Source organism: Mobula hypostoma, chromosome 21, assembly GCF_963921235.1.
Source record: "Mobula hypostoma chromosome 21, sMobHyp1.1, whole genome shotgun sequence".
NCBI lineage: Eukaryota > Metazoa > Chordata > Chondrichthyes > Myliobatiformes > Myliobatidae > Mobula > Mobula hypostoma.
Window position 1 is genome coordinate 21369283 of NC_086117.1, and position 17721 is coordinate 21387003.

At 44.3% G+C, this 17721-nt stretch overlaps 1 long non-coding RNA gene across 1 annotated transcript in view; it reads right to left on the reverse strand.

Moving 5' to 3' along the window:
* Positions 1–9287: 9287 nt before the first annotated feature.
* Positions 9288–17721, reverse strand: part of LOC134359626 (uncharacterized) — a 65009-nt gene continuing 56575 nt past the window's right edge. Inside the window, exons 2-3 of the long non-coding RNA XR_010021154.1 lie at positions 12935–12966; positions 9288–9621 (exon numbers count right to left, since the gene is read on the reverse strand). This is a non-coding gene — a long non-coding RNA (uncharacterized LOC134359626). The remainder of the gene's footprint in view (positions 9622–12934; positions 12967–17721) is intronic.

A 17721-nucleotide genomic window follows, 5' to 3' on the forward strand; every position in this document is an offset into this window, starting at 1 on the left:
CATTTTCCTCCCACATTCCAAAGGTGTATGGTTAGAGGGTAAATTGGTCACATGGGTGCTAATTGGGCTGCGCAGTCTCATTGGGCTGGAAGGACTTGTTATCGTGCTGTATCTCTAAATCTAAAAACAGCCCGTCTGAAATGGGAACGTAATATAAGATTAATGTGAGTTACAGAGATGTAAAATCAGTGATCAGGAGCCATTGCAAACAGCAGATATTTATCAAGCTTTAGTTTTCTATTTGTGTTTTCTTTATAATTGATGAGTGCACCGTGTCTGATGGGTATAGTCGAGAGGTATCGTTGGGAATGCCAGAAAATGTGAAGTTATCCACTTTAGAAGGAAGAATGGAAAGCCAAACTATTATTTCACCAGACGGAGACAACAAAATGTTGCCAAGACAGGGAACTTGGGCAGGGGAGGTCTTAGTGCATTAGACGCAAAGTGTTGTCATGTAGATATTGTAGCAAGTAAGGAGGCTAATAGAATGTCACCCTTCACTGTAAAGAGTAAAGAGAATAAAAACAGAGATAGGCTTTGCTTTACAGGACACGGGTGAAACCACACCTAGATACTGCTTAAGGATGTGCTTTTATTGGGGGGAATGCAGAGAAGGTCCACTGAGTTGATTCCTGGAACAGAGGGGTTGAGTAGACTCGGTCCATGCTTATTGGAGTTCAGCAGAACGAGAGGCGATCTTAAGATGTCTCAGTGTGGATGCTGAGAAGGTCACAAACAAGAGAAAATCTGCAGATGCTGGAAATCCAAGCAACACGCACACAAAACACTCAGCAGGCCAGGCAGCATCCACGGTAAAGAGCACAGTCGATGTTTTAAGCCGAGACCCTTCGGCAGGACTGGGGAGGAAAAGACGTGGAGTCAGAGTTTGAGGGTGGTGGGAGGGGAGGGAGAAACACAAGGTGATAGGTGAAACTGGGAGGGGGGGTGAAGTAGGGAACTGGGAAGTCAATTGGCGAAAGAGATACAGAAAGAGATTCGTGAAAGAGAAAGAGATTGGTGAGAAGATGTTTACTCCGGAGGGGCAGTATTTAAAGCTACAGGACACAGTTTCAAGTGTCCTCACCCTATTTGAGATAAAGTAAGGAGAAACTCCTCTTCTCACTGGGGTGAATCTTCAAAGTTCTCTACTCCAGAGCTGTGGAGGCAGAGTCATTGAATATAATCAAGGAAGTGATTGACAGGTATTTAAATTTCAAGTGAGTCAAGAGAATAAGGAGTGAGTGTGAAAATGACCAAGTCTGGACTAGCTATGGCTTTATTAAATAGTGGAACCAGCTGGAGAGGCAAATGGCCAATTCCTGCTCCTGTTTCTTCTGTTACTTGACAGTGTTCTGATAGGTATATCAAAGAGAATCCTATAACCGGAAAGATTACAGGGACATTGGGAGAAATCAAGGGACTTATCTCATTGTTCCAATTTAATTTTATGTAAATAAATTAAAACTGAACAAATATACTTTCTCAAATGCCCACCATGCTCAATTAATGTTAACAAGTTAATGAAACAAGTATGTTCAACATTTAAAATGTTCTAAAAGACGATCAGAAAATTTTTTAAATAGCTGTGGGCTTTTCAGCACTGTCTTCCTTTTAGAACATTCCACGAGTTTGCCCCAAAGTCCTCTGAGTGGTCCTAAAATGGCAGGGAGACTCTTAATGGAGATAAGGCCACTGCCTCTTCACTTTCAAACAAGAGAAAATCGATGTTCATGCCATCAGGTTGGAGGCTACCCAAATGGAATATATGGAATACAAGGACCTGACGTAGATTGCAAGACTGCTTAGACAGGCACCTACACTCCATCCACCAGAACAAGTGGGATCTCCCAGTGGCCACTCATTTTAATTCCACTTCCCATATGTTCATCCATGGCCTCCTCCACTGTCGTGATGAGGCCACACTTAGGTTGGAGGAACAACACCTTATATTCCCTTTTGATCTCAAGGCAGCCAGGTGATTTCTGAAGTTATTCAGTTTAATAGGTAAGAACAAATAAACCACAGAGATGTAAGAGAGAAAGGTGAATCACATTATAGCACATTTTATCGAAGGAGAAATTTGGACTGTAGTTCCTGACCATTTCCTGCTGAACATCTTATGCACTTTTCACCCTCTCTGCACTGTGACTACATTTACTTTTTACAATTAGTGTAAGTGGGTAGTTGATGTTCTTGATGGGCTGAATGGCCTGTTTCCTTGCTCTGTTTCCCCATGACTCTGTAACTAATACTTGGGTCAAAGAGGTTGGTTTTAAGCAGTATCAAAAGTGGGAGCGGGGAGGGGATTCAGAGGGTTATGGGGAGATATTCCAAATCTTGGAAGTCAAGGACTGAAGCTATTGATGAAGCCTGGGATGAACAAAAGGCCAACAATGGAACAACGCACTCGGATCTAGGAAGTGTAGGATGAGTAAATGGGGCAGACAAAATTATATTTTGGTGGTGGTTAGCTCTGTGGGGAAGGATGAGGAAACGTGAGTGTTTGGGGCCAATATTGAGGAATTAAATTAACTTACTAAGACATATACAGTATATATATATATACACACAGTATGGTTCCAAGGGAGCATGTCTGGGTAGATACCGAGTACTCATGGATAATGTTGACCAAGGCAACATGGTTATAAGGGGTTGGGTTGGTTACTTAAAACATGTGCATAGGAGTTTCTTTTCAGAAGGAGTGGGGAAATTCTGGAATTCTTTACCCCAGCGAGTCGTGTAGACTGGGTTATTTACAGCGGAGCTGGACAAGTTGTTGAAAGATCAAGGAACTGTGGGCATTAGGGAACTTGTACATTTGCGGAGTTGTGGAACCTGTGTTTCAGTCGTGATCATATTGAATGTTGGGACAGGCCTGAAGGACTGGTGGCCAACTCCTGCTCCTACTTTCTGGTGTTCATGTGAATATGGGAGAAAACAGAGTACTGGGGATGGAGGAGAGCATGGTGATAACAGAGAGGAGGGAGAGCTGTACATAGTGGAGAATACTGCAGGGTTATAGACTCAGCCATCTCCAATACGGGATCTAGCCTCCTCTCCATCAAAGACATCTTGAGGCACCACCTTTTGAAGAAGGGCAGCATCCATCATTAAGGATCCTGGATATGCCCTCTTCTCATTACTACCATCAGGAGGGAAGTACAGGAGAATGAAGACACAATTTCAACGTGTAGGGTTCTCAGTAATACTAATTGTAAGGTTAATTGTTAAGGCTGACAAAATGGCTTCTCTGCAATGTTAACTGCTGAATAAGGGGTTCTCCGTAGCAGCATGTTTGGGTTATAATTAGTGATAACGGGACTTGTATTCATTTGCTAGCCTATGGAAGTCAAGTTATTCTATCTGTATAAGCAGGAACCGGAGGAGAAGCGCGGGCTTTTGGTGAAGGAGAAGAGAAGAGGTCGGACATGAGTCGAGCACTCTGGTAGATCACCGGGAGTGATCCCAGCCAAGGGTCGACAGAGTTCGGAGGAGATCGAGGGGAGGAACCGATACCGGATTTCGTGAGCTCCAATGAATTATTTGTGCACAGAACTGATAAATTTACTGATTTGGCACCTTTATTTTACTTGTTTCTACTAACCCATCACCAATAATTATCAAGTGTAATCATTTACTTGCCCATTGTGTATTGTCTGATATTTTATGTCATGGGCGTGTACCGGGCTGCAATCACACAGTACCCACACCAACACGATTACAGAGTTGGTGGGGTCAACGCCAGTTCACCCTAGACGAACGGGAGTTAAGTGGGGCATAGTCGCTACAAACGTTTTAGGGAACGCCTTCTTCCCCTCCATCATCAGATTTCTGAACAATCCACGAACAGTATCTCACTATTTCACTCTCTAGTTCCATTATTTATTTATTTTACCATATTTTTTTAATGAGGGTAATTTTTATATATTGCACTGTAACCGTGTTGCAAAACAACAAATTTTGCAACATATGTCAGTGATGATAAACCTGATTCTGAGAAGGGTAAAGTGGGGTTTGAGGAGGGGAAGGACAGGGAGAAGAAAGAACGTGGAAGGGGGAGGTTGGGTGAAGTGGGAAATGTTGTAATGGTTGAAGGTGTCAGTCATAAAACAGAGTTACACACGTAAAATGCTGGAAGAACTCAGCAGATCAGGCAGCATCTGTGGAAGAGAGTGAACAGTTGCCATTTCGGACCAAGGCCCTTCATTAGGACTAGGAAAAAAAGATGAGAAGTTAGAGCAAGAAGGTGGGGGGAGGGGAGGAAGAAGGTCAGGGTGATAGGTGATAGGTGAAACCGGGAGAGGGGGAGGGGTGAAGTAAAGAGCTGGGAAGCTGATAGCTGCAAGAGACACAGGGCTGGAGAAGGGGGAGTCTGATAGGAGAGGGTAGAAGACCATGGAAGAAAGGGGAGGGGGAGGAGCACCAGAGGGAGCTGATGGGCAGGTAAGGAGACAGGGTGAGAGAGGGAAACGGAAATGGGAATGGTGAAGGGAGAGGGGGCACTTACTGGAAGTTCGAGAAATCGATGCTCATGCCATCAGGTTGGAGGCTACCTGGACAGAATATAAGGTGCTGCTCTTCCAACCTGAGTGTGGCCTCATCGCAGCAGAAGAGGAGGCCGTGTTGGAATGGGAATGGGAAGTAGAATTGAAGTGGGTGGCCACCGGGAGATCTCGGTTTTTCAGGTGGATGGAGAGTGGGTGCTCAGTGAAGCCGTCTCCCAATCCACGTCGGGTCTCACCGATATGGAGGAGGCCACACCAGGAGACCCAATGTAGATTGGGAGACCGCTTCACCGAGCGGGATCTCCCGATGGCCACCCACTTCAATTCTACTTCCCATTCCCACCCCTCCCCCCTCCCGGTTTCACCTATCACCCACTACCTTGTACTTACTCCCCTCCCCCCACCTTCTTACTCTAACTTCTCAACTTTTTTTCCAGTCCTGATGAAGGGTCTCAGCTCGAAACGTCGACTGTTTACTCTTTCCAATAGATGCTGCCTGACCCGCTGAATTCCTCCAACATTTTGCACGTGTTTCTTTGGATTTTCAGCATCTGCAGATTTCCTCGTCTTTGTAATATCGGAGAGTTGGAGGATTGGGCGTGAGGGGTGGGGTTTGCTCGGGTGTCGGAAATGCAGAGAAAATATTGCAACCTATGCAGAAGTGTCAAATTACTCAACACCTGATCTGTGCCTCCAAGGAAACTTCTTCATGAATAATCACCCAGAAGCTGAAGAGGCTTCACTGCTGAATAATACATAGGGACTAGAGTCTGCCTAACAGATGGCACTGGTGGTTGTTACATGAGCTAGTTATTTAAGAGGGTGCGCACTCCAGAGAGACAAAGATCCTAGAGTTAACCCTTTTAATATTGATAGATTACTGATGCTGGATAATCTCGCTCTGCACGCTGCACCTCAAACTCAGGAAACTGATTAATTGCCATCCATCTCACCTGCTGATGTGCTTGCCCTTAATCCATTCAATCAGGCAGTAAATGTGCTGTTTATTCCACCGCTCTACTGGTGTTGGCAGCTAAAGCCGTGGTGGTGGTGGTTTGAAGAAACTAGGGGGTGATCCCTAGTTGCCAGTCCGTCACAGGCAAAGCCTTCCCCACTTCTCGCTCTCACCATCTGGAAGGAGGTACAGGAGCTTTAAATCCCACACCACCAGGCTCGGGAACAGTTATTACCCTATAACCATCAGGCTTCTAAACCAGCGCGGATAACTTCACTCACCTCAACTCTGAACCAATTCCACAACCTATGGGCTCACTTTTAAGGACTCTACAAGTTATACTCTCTACATTACCTACCTGTCTTTCTATTTATCTATTTAATCAATTTATGCGTAGTTTTTTTTCTTCTTTTGCACATTGGTTGTCAGTCTTTGTTTATGTATAGTTTTTCATTGCTTCTGTTGTATTTCTTTATTTTCCTGAATGCCTGCAAGAAAATGAATCTCAAAGTAGGATATCTTGACATTCTGTTTATGTACTTGGATAAAAAAATTACTTTGACATCCCCCCAACTCTAGAACAGCCAGAGACTTGCAGCTGAAACACAATCTTCAGAGGGAGGGGCCTCATCATTTCTGCCACCAACAGATTCATCCCAGGTTTCCCCAAGAGCAAAAGGAAGCAGAATGGAAAGACGTGATGAAACAATGGGGGAGAAAGTCACTTTGGTGGACATAATGGGACCTTACTGGAATGAATTGTGATTTGAGACTAGCCAGTATTGACATTAAAATATTTCACTCAACCTTCCTCCTGTTAGCTGAGAGTTTATAGTGTACATTTCCCTAATGCCATCACTTATTTGTGGCTTTGAGGCTAATATTAGGAATGGGAAAAGATAAGCCTCCAAACACAGACCTGGCAATGAGAAACTAGTCATTAAGCTGACAAGCCTTTACAATTCATCTCAATCCCATTGGCTCATCACATCCCTCAATTGCTGTTCTCTCCAGACATATCTCATTGTGGTTCGAGCCCATTTACGCTCCTCTCTTCAATCTCCTTCCCTGGAGGCTTCCTCCACACTAGCATCACTTGGCTGAAACAGCTCCACTTAAATTTCCCCTTTTACTCCTCATTTTTACACTCTTCCATCCTGGTATTTAAAATCTTCACCATGTACAGCAAATCAACTTGCAAAGTCCCATCGATTATCCTGAAAGAGCCTTAAAGGCCAATGGCTTTATGTATGAGCTGTGCTTGTGGCTGGATTGTCAATGATTGAGAATTATGTTCATATATTTCCTTTTGCCGTATAAGGTGGTCATAGAGTCAACGAGTAATACAGCATGGAAAAGGTCCTTCGGCCCAATTACGTCATCCTCCCTGCTAATCCCAGTGGTCCACATTTGGTCTATAACACACCAAGCCCCTCCCCTCCATGTACCTATCCAAGTGCCTCCTAAATGTTGTAATTGTACCTGCCTCGACCACTTGCTCTGACAACTCTGTATAGAAGCTACCTCTCACGTCCCTCTTAAATCTCTACCCTCTTATCTTGTATCTGTTCCTTCTAGTTTCAGACTCTAACTCTGGGGAAAAGACAATGACTATCCACCTTATCCATATCCCTCATGATTTTATGAGTCACACTTCACTCCCCTACACTCCAAGGATAAAGATCCAGCAAGACCAAGCTCTCCCTATAACTCAGGCCCTCTAGTCCGAGCAGCATCCCAACAAATCTCCTCCCCTCATCTCTCTAACTTGACAATGCCTTTTCTTTAACAGGATGCCCAAAACTGCACCGTGTGTGCTCGCTAATGCCTTATATAACATAGAAACATAGAACATAGAAACCTACAGCACATTACAAACCACAATGTCGTGCCGACCATGTAACCTACTCTAGAAACTGCCTAGAATTTCCCTAACACTTAGCCCTGTTTTTTTTAAGCTCCATGCACCTATCTAAGAGTCTCTTAAAAGACTTAGAAAAATAGAGGGCTATGGGTAACCCTAGGTAATTTCTAAGGTAAGGACATGTTCAGCACAGCTTTGTGGGCCGAAGGGCCTGTATTGTGCTAGGTTTTCTATGTTTCCATGTTTCTACCCTATTGTATCTGCCTCTACCACCATCGATGGCAGTGCATTCCACACACCCACCACTCTCTGTGTGAAAAACTTACCTCTGACATCCCCCTTGTACCTACTTCCAAGCACCTTAAAACTATGCCTTCTCATGTTAGCCATTTCAGCCCTGGGACAAAGCCTCAGGCTATCCACATGATCAATGCCTCTTATCATCTTATACACCTCTATCAGGTCACCCCTCATTCTCCATCGCTTTCCAAGGAGAAAAGGTCAAGTTCACTCAACCTATTCAACATTACAACATAATGACCCCGCTGCTAGACCCGATGCCCTAATGACAAAGGCCAGCAAAACACCTCCTTCACACCTTATCTACCTGCGCGGCCACTTTCAGTGAACTGTGCACTCATACTCCCAGCTCTCTCTGTTCCACAACGCTAATCAGTGCCCTGCCATTCACTGCATCGGTCCTACCTGTGTGAATGTTCAAAATGCATCACCTCACACTTACCCATGTTAAAATCTATCTGCCATTCCTCAGCCCAGCTCCCGAACTGATGAAGATCTCTTTGCAATTCACTGTAACCTGACTCACGATCAACAAGACCTCCTAAGTTAGCATCATCAAACTTGCTAATCATGCCACGTATGTTCCAAATTATTTACATCAATGAGCTCGAGGCTTTCACAGCAAAATGGAGAAATACAATAGAATGGATGAAAAACTACGCACAAAGAATGACGAAAAACCAATGGGCAAAAGAAGACATAGTGTTGAAGTGAATAAATAAACAATATAGAGGGCATGAGACGTAGGCTCCTGGAAAGTGAGTCCATAGGTTGTGGAATCACTTCAGTGCTGAGATGAATGAGACCGATGGTTGAACTGTTGTTGAACCTGGTGCTGTGGGACCCAAGGCTCCTGTACCTCCTTCCTAATGGCAGCAGTGAGAAGATGGCATCTCCTGGAGGGTGGGGGTCCTCGATGATGGCTGCTGCTTTCACATAGCAGCGTTTGTTGTTGACGTGCTCAATAGTGGGGGAGGGCTTTGTCTAAGATGGACCGAGCTGTGTCCATCACTCTTTGTAGGCTTTTCCATTCCGTTCCTTGGAAAATGCATCAACCAATTTGCGCACAGCAAGCTCCCATAAACAACAGTTGTGATAGTGACAAGGTTACCTGTTTTAGTAATGGGGGATAGAAACAGGCCAATGTTCAGGGGATACACATGTGGGGGATCATTTAACATCTCACGGTGAGACTACACTCAGGACTACGCCAGAACATAAAGCTAAAATTTTGTGCTCAGCTCTCTACAAAGTCCACTGAACAAACTACTGGCTGTTCCATAGGTGAGTGTGGGAAGAAAGATGTGAGGGATGAAAACTCAGATTCCTCACTCTCCCTCATCTTCGGTGATGTGAAGATCCTTTGCAACGTTTTGCTTCATTAAACACACCTCCTGAATGCATGTTGTTATCATCACCTTCCTCTTCATGAACCCATGTCATTAGCTCCTTACCCAGCTAAAGTGAGGGGAAATGTGCATACAAGTTGGTAATAGGTGAGAACTTTGAAAAAAATCAACAAAATGAAGGATAGAAAGGGAGGTGTGAATTTTCATGTTGGCAAAGAGGCTTAACAGTTAACTTTGCCTTGTTTAAATAACCCCCCATACTGTGAGGAGTGAAGTGATTCTAACCGTAGGCTGATATTTAATTGGTGGCCCAATATTTTATTGGTGGTCCATTTCATACCCAGCTGCGTTTCCCCATCCATTCACATGATTAGAAAGGACATTTAGGCATGGCGGCTAATTCAATAATCCCCACTTTATATTGTCAGTACAAGTCCCCTCAGTAGCCAGAGCTGTGAGACAGGAGTTCCAGAGTTACTAATGAGTCTCCGTTGGCCGTGCATTGACTTCAGTAGCTGTGATGGGACATAACAAACGCATATATAAACACACACAGAATAAATGCGCCACAGTTCTCCACTGCTTGGTGAAGTGTTCTTGGCCTTTGCTGCAATCCATAACCTTCTGCTTTTCCATTTTCTCAGGTACCTGTGAACACAAATCATTGTGACAACCCAATCACTAGGGGCCAAAATTTTATAAAACCTTACAGTTGTGAGCAATGATTCACTGCAAGAGCGTGTTTTGTGCTTTTGAGTAAATCTCTGCAAACGTGGGAGTTATTTTTGAATACAAACAGCATACAGTCTCCATCAGCTGGCTTTGCTTTGCTTTGCTTTTCCCCTTTCTGTTCCATTTTACTGACAACTGCATCCTAATAGTCCTTTTAAACTCATGATGAATGCCTATGCTGCATATTGATCGTCTCGGTGATTGATTACTGGATCCGTTTGACAGATGAGCTGCTAAGGTGCCTGCCAATATGGGGGCACCAAGGGGTGGATTACCTCACCGAAGAATCTAATGGATTCTGACCAGAAAGGGCAGAACGGCAATTCCCTCATTATGAGGAGGAAAAGGCTTTTCACTTTATAAGAAGAACTAAAAGAAAGAAAGACAATTCATGAGCCACTTAACATGGAAAGACTTGGGGAAATTGCAGATTGTAAAATATGATGGATTGTTGGTTAGAATGAGTAGACTACGGCAGACTAAATTGATCTGGTAGAAAATGTTTTTGTTCGCTAGTGAAAAATGCTCAATATCTACATGCCTCTGCACTCTAGAGGAATAATTTATTTTTCATTGCTCAAAAGCTTTTTTTAAAAAATTTCTCTTCATTTGTTTTTAAAGAAAAGAGCAAGGTCTTCCCACACCCCCACTACTTGCCCCACGTTTCAAAGGAGGTCCTTTAAACATTTCCCACTCCAGTTTTTGAAAATTAGAATCCTTGAGGCTTTCTGCGAGTTTAACCCTTTGATTACTGTGAATTAGGATTGCTGGTTCCAGCATGATTCCTTAACCCTAGCACAGCGCATTCTCATGGGGTGTTCACTAAGGTGGAGGCGGATGGAGAGAGGGGATTGGAGGAAAGGTAAAATAGATCCATATGGTGCATGACTAAAGAGATAGAAGATGCGAGAGTTGAAGAAAGGCAATACAGCTCAGTGACACAATAATAGAAATGATGCTGGAATGGTATCATTACTTGTTCTGCGATTATTCCCGTTATTCTGACTGGACAGAATGATCTGTACTGATCCTGATCACTAACACACCTCCCCTTCCAGACAGATTGGCCGAAGAGTGAAAACAATTTTCCTTTCACAAAGGGTGATTCACATTGGGAAGAACAAGATGTACACTAGGCAGCAAAATAAAACCTCCATTCTAGGTTATATAAAGTATTTTAAAATGTTTTGTCTCAAACTGGTAATATTGAGTTTTCATTTGATTTTTTAAAAAAAATTGTTTCCTTCTCTTCCTTTTATAAAGCCTCAGCTCCTTTTTCAGATCATAGATTATTTTCTCCTATTTTGAACATGGCGAGGGAAACTGGGTTAACTCTGCTGGTTGCTGACCCTTCATCAGTGTGTTAACCATTTCTCTCTGCATAGATGCTGCATGGCTGATCTTGTATCTCCAGCATGTCCTTCCTGTGTTGCAGATCCAATACTAGGGAAGTCTAAAATAAAGAATAAAAAGGAATGTGGTACAAAGCAATGATTAATCACATTAGAAACTTAAGGTAGCAACTAGAGACAAGGTTAAGAGGCATTCTTCATATGGCAAGTGCTTTACATGGCTCACTGTCTTTACTGCATACAATTCGCCTATTCCTCAAACTTGGTTACATACACTCGTTGGTCACCCTATTAGGTACCTCCTGTACTTAATAAAGCAGCCACTGAGTTTACGTTCATGGCTGTCTTTGCTGTAGCCCATCCACTTCAAGGTTCAATGCCCTTCTGCACACCACTGTTGTCGTCGTCGTCGTCTGAACCCTTAGTGCCTAGGCAGCACATGGGGCCTCACACCACTGTTGTAACACATGGTTATTTGAGTTACTGTCAATTTCCTGTCGGCTCGAATCAGTCTGGCCATTCTCCCCTGACCTCCCTCATTAACAAGGCATTGCACCCACGGAACTGCCGCTCACTGATGCTTTCTGCACCATTCTCTGTAAAATCTAGAGACTGTTGAGTGTGGAAGTCCCAGGAGATCAGCAGCTTCTGAAATACTCATACCATCCCCGTCTGGCACCAACAATCATTCCACAGTCAAAGTCACTTAGATCACATTTCTTCCTTATTCTTCTGTTTGGTCTAAACAACAACTGAACATCTTGACCACGTCTGCATGCTTCTATGCATTGAGCTGCTGCCACACGATTGGCTGATTAGATATTTGCATTAATGAGCTCATGTACAGGTCTACCCATTAAAGTGGACACTGAGTGAAGTGTGGAATTATTCTAGCTCATTTTAACATGGTATTCATTTCTATAGAGTGTTATAGTACATCGTTCAGTCAAAGTGACCCTTAGAGTACACTGTGAGCTTTCCACCATTTGCAGAACGAGATAAACTATCCAAACAGAATGCTTTTGACAGAAGAGTGTGCATTTCTGGACAATGCAGCCATTTGGATAGTTATTACAGATGATAAAATCAGATTAATTCTCAGACAGAGCAATGCTCAGGGCTATCTATTGCATTTTTAGATGTGGCAAACCTCAGCTACAAAGCAAAACCAACTGAGAGGGATGATCTGAAACGCAGACATACATGAGATTCTGTGAATGGCTGGAAATTTGGGCAACACACATACACAAAGTTCTGGAGGATCTCACCTCCCTTCTTTCCTTCCACTGCCCTCTCCTATCAAATTCCTTCTTCCTCAACCTTTACTTCTTCCACCTACCCCTCTCAGCTTCATCTTCAGCATCCACCATCCACCGACCCACCTTCCCCCCTCACCTGCTCTCATCTATCGCTCGCCAGTTTGTACTCCTCCTCCTCCTCCCCCGCGTTCTTATTCTGACTTCTGCTCCCTTCCTTTCCAGACCTGATGAAGGGTCTTGGCCTGTAAAGCCAACTGGTTATTCTCCTCTATAGACGCTGCCTGACCTGCTGCGTTCCTCCTGCATTTTGTGTACGTTGCTCACGACGATCTCAAAGCAGCCATCATCTAACCAGAGAAATCAGATGAAGGGTCTTAGGCTCATAGCATTGATGCTGTTTCTTTCCCTGCCTTTGCTGACAGACCAGCTGAGTATTTTTATATCTGTTGGCAACACAGTGACACAGCTCCAGGGATCCAGTTTCAACCCTGATCCCAAGAGCTCTCTGTACAGAGCTCGCACGTCCTCCCTGTCATGATGTTCCTTCAGCTTCTCCAGTTTTTTCCCTCAATTGTGGTGACTTGCCAGTTGATAGACTAACTGGCCACTGCAACTTACCCCAACCGTGTGGATGAGTGGTGGCATCTCATCTGTGGGAAAGAAAGAAGAATGAAACGGAATTAAAATAGTGTAACGCTCAGCTATATTGGCTGGTATATGTCTAGGGGAAATCCCGCCCAGCACCTGCCTGAACGCTTCCCACTGAGTTGGTCACTGCACCACTATCGCCCGAATCAATCCCAAACATCAATCATCAGCCAGCACACACAGTACGTTTTACCAAGTACACTTTATAGATATTACTAAGTCTATGAAATTAATATAAATTCGACACAGAAAAGGAAGTAATGGAAAAAAAAGGCACCAGACTTATCAAAGTCCAAGTTCTTCATGCACAACCGTTGGAGCTCAATAAATTCCTGACGACCACCCGAATCCTGTCGATTCCCAGCTCGGGACCACCCGGAGTGATCGACCGGAGCCTTTCCGCACGTCCACCATCCTCCTCGTCTCTCCTCCGACTCCCCGCCAAAAACCCCGTCCACAGTCCTCCCCGTCTCTCCTCCAACTCTCCGCCAAAAACCCCATCCACAGTCCTCCCCGTCTCTCCTCAGACTCCCCGTCTCTCCTCCGACTCCTCGTCTCTCCTCCGCCTCCCCGTCTCCCCTCCGACTCCCCGCCAAAAACCCCATCCACAGTCCTCCCCGTCTCTCCTCTGACTCCCCACCAAAACCCAGTCCGTCGTCCTCCCCATCTCTCCTCCGACTCCCCGCCAAAAACCCCATCTCCAGTCATATGAGACAGCATTATCACCCGAAAAAAAAGGATAACATGAATACCCATTGGCTAATAGCACCCTGATATCTGTATTAACCCAAGCAAATGTCTAGCTAGAGACTTTCTCAGCATTTAACATAACAAAGAAGCCATTTTAATTAGCCTATGCAGTAACATAAGAGACGAAACCCCCTTACAATAGTAAAGGAAATATTTGGGGAATTAAACGTAATGAGGAAAAGGCAGGTAGGTGGAGATGAGTGCATGGCCAGATCAGCCATAACTTACTGAATGGTGAGAGGCTTGACAGGTCACATGACTGACTCCTGCCCCTATTTCTAATGCTTTCATGCTCTTATTAGTGCTTCATGATTGGTGCAGAGTGATGGGCCGAACAGCCTGTTTGTGTGCTGTAAGGCACGGTTTTGTTTATGCAGTTCTTATTTTAGATTTCCATTATCTGCAAGGTCTTGCTTTTGTAATGGATTGAATTATTTTTAAAGTGTTACAAGGATATAACACTCAATAATAATGATCAGTTAGGCCCAGGGAGAATTACTGACAAGTACCTTCCTTGGCTCAGTTCACAAGCATGTGAATGAACACAACTGAATACCTGTGCGCACATCTACAGCGTTTCCTGACCCTCCCATGAACAGTCAAAGAAGAGGAAAGGTAATACCCAGGAAAAGGAGTCTATACTGGCTAGGCGTTCTTTGTGATCCTGATGTAATCCCCACCTCTCTGACATGGAGTAATTCATTTCTGTGATGGTTGATCTTCACAGAGTTGTCACTGCCTATGCTGCTAAAGTTCTGAATTCTCACTCTTTTCCTTATCAGATCAACCTATGGTGTTTCAATTTCATTGGAGCAACGTTGTCTGACTGAGCTGTGCCAGTTTCTCACTTGATGTTGCCCAAAGCTACAAGCAGTATTGCTTTACGGCTCTCCCTTCAGCCTCTTGACCTAGGTGATGTCTTTTCTTCTGTCCAACTCAGACTGGTTCAAGCCTATCTAACCAGGTCAGTCAAACACTGGACCCAAATGACCAGATCAAAGGCTGTTCCTTCTGCAAACTGACTTTTAAAATTACCTACAGCTCCTTGCCTGAGAATGGTCTCAGGTTTAGCAGATCATTAGCAGAAGCTCCTCCTGTCTACGGTTACCTGCTCTGATTAGTTGTCCTGGAGTTCACCTAACAATTCACAAAATGGTGGCTGCAAGGACAGTCTCACAGAATAGTTGCCTTCATTCCTGCCACCACACAGCAAGAAACAAAGACTTCTGTTTTATCTGTTTCCACCACCCTTGCCTCATTCCTGTTCACTGATTTGTAAATTGTAGTTATCTCTGGCTGACAAAAACAGTCATCAAACCAAACTGTAGCAGCCATGTTGTCTCCTTCTCTGTACGATTTCATACCTTGTGGCAATTGAACCCTGTACTCAAATCCACTGTGAACGTGCTTGTGCTCCTTGCACAGTGATGGCAGGAATGGACTGAAGTGCTTGTTGCATCACCTACTGTGTTGGCTCAGCAGGTGACCTGTTCCCCGTTCATCTTGGGGGTCACAAGGCCAGGGGCTAAGCTTCACCCTAAAGATCTGAGCGCATTAGCTGGGCTGTCAGTCCTAGCAAAGATATTGGTGATACTTTACAAATTAAACTTTAAACTAAGATCTTATATGTCATATCAGATAGATTTTCAATGTAATTTAGAAGTACTTGATGAACATGGAAGTTCTCCTTCACACCCTGTCCAACATTTTGTCCTAATTCCTTTTTAACAGATTACCTGATCAGTTGCTGTTGTTTATGAGGCACTTTTGTCTGCTTCACTTCCCTACACTGTAACAGTGACCACATGGCAATAGGTTTGAATCATGTGCACATTCTGAAATGCTGATCCAGGAATAGACAGTGTTCATGAAGATATCCTCCTTATCCACAGGTGAATGCTCCATCTTTTCTGAATTCTGAAGTCATGCAGTCACTTGAGTTGGGTATGATGTTCTCCCAAGGGGTTATTCCTTTCGTGGATTACACCGGTGCGTGACTTTGTATAACATGGGGAGGCTGATGCCTGGGCAGCCACCACACGGTCCTTGACAGATCGGGGTCAGAGTCCAATGGCTTGGCATTCAAGACAACTGGGGACCCGCCACTGCTGCTGCCTTCCTCCATCCTTAGTGCCATTGTGATGTGTCATCATCTTCCTCTGAGGTCCTGGTTGGATCACTCTTCTGTCTGGAACCTCTCCCCCTTGACCTTACTGCCATGGGTGACCCTACCAGGAGCTAAGCTCCAGACGGCCTTGCTCTTGGGATCTCCGGAACTGACAAGCCTCTCCACCACAACAAGGTGATGATCCTCAGAGGGGGAACTCTGAAGCACCCATTCTTGACCAGCTGCTGTTTAAACAGGAGAGCGTGCACGTAGAACTGTTACCCGTAAATGATGTACACGGGCCATTCAAGTGGTGAGTTACCCCCGTTGGGACTACAGTGGCCCTTTTCAGTCCTGGCACGTGGGAATGTCTGGCAAGAGCAGCACAGAGTATTCACCCTGAATTGGTTAGGAGTTGGTTTTGGTAAACTGAAGTGTTTCACAACACATGACAGTTAACCATCAACCTTATTGTGATGTGGCTGGAGTCACTTTCAGGCCATGCTCTCTTCTCGCTGCTGCCATCAGGAAGGAGGTACAGGAGCCTGCGGTCTCACGCCAGTGAGTTCAGGAATGGTTATTAGATTGTGAAGACACGTAGTCCTCTTTTATTGTCATTTAGTAATGCATGCATTAAGAAATGATACAATATTTCCTCCGGTGTGATATTACAAAACACAAGAGAGACCAAGACTGAAAAAAAACTAACAAAACTACATAATTATAACATATAGTTACAACAGTGCAACAATACCATAACTTGATGAAGAAGTCCATGAGCACAGTAAAAGTTCAAAGTCTCTCTAATGTCCCACATCTCACGCAGACGGGAGAAGGAAGAAAAACTCTCCCTGCCATACCCGACCATGGTCTAACCCTGAATCATCCGAAAACTTCAAGGTCTGATCAGCTCTCCGACACTGAGTACCGAGCGCCATCTCTATCCGAGCGATTCGACCTCCATCTCGGTCGCCAACAGCAGGCAAAGCCGAGGATTTTGAGGCCTACCCTCCGAAAGATTCCCAACCATGCAGTAATGACAGCAGTGAACGAGCGTTTCAGAAACTTTTCCAGATGTTCCTCTGTGCTTTCGTGTCCGTCTCCATCAAATCAGAATTGTCCACGGCCCCTATTTAACAGATATGATATCATTTTTCACCGGAGGGTGCGCTGCTTTCTCTCCTCCCAACCAAAATTATCCTTCAACCATCAGGATCCTGAACCAGTAACTTCACTCACCTTGAGAATAAACTGATTCCACAACCTAAGGACTCAGTTTCAAGGGACTCAACAACTTATGTTCTTAGTATTAATTATTTATTTATTGTATTTGTGCAGTTTGTCTTTCTTTTCACATTGGTTGTTTGTCAGTCTTTGCGTGTAGTTTTCCATTGATTCTGTTGTGTTTCTTTGTTCTACTGTGAATGCCTGTGAAAAAATGTAAAAGAGAACTTATGCACTTTGATAATAAATTTACTTTGAACTTTTGAGGCACAGGAAATAAGAGTAGGTCCCCTTTGCTGCATTGCTATTTAATAATTTCATGTTCTATTTTGTTCTATTAAGGTGGGGGTTTATATGGGAGGCAGGGTTTGAGGGTCAGCACAACATTGTGGGCCGAAGGGCCTGTACTGTGCTGTACTATTCTATGTTCTATGTACTAACCCCATATTCGTTGGAGCTCCTTGATGCTTATAGGTCTATTGTTTTCTTTTTTTGAATATTCTTTGTGACTGAGCCTCCACAGTCACTCGCTGGGGGAAGAATTTTCTGCTTGTCCTGAATAATCAACCACCCCCCCCACACACACTTTAAGACAAAGAGTTCTGTCTGTAAGGGGAGGAGAAGATGGCGGTGCGATGCAGCGCGCGCAGCTGCTCCAAAATGATATCGTATTTGT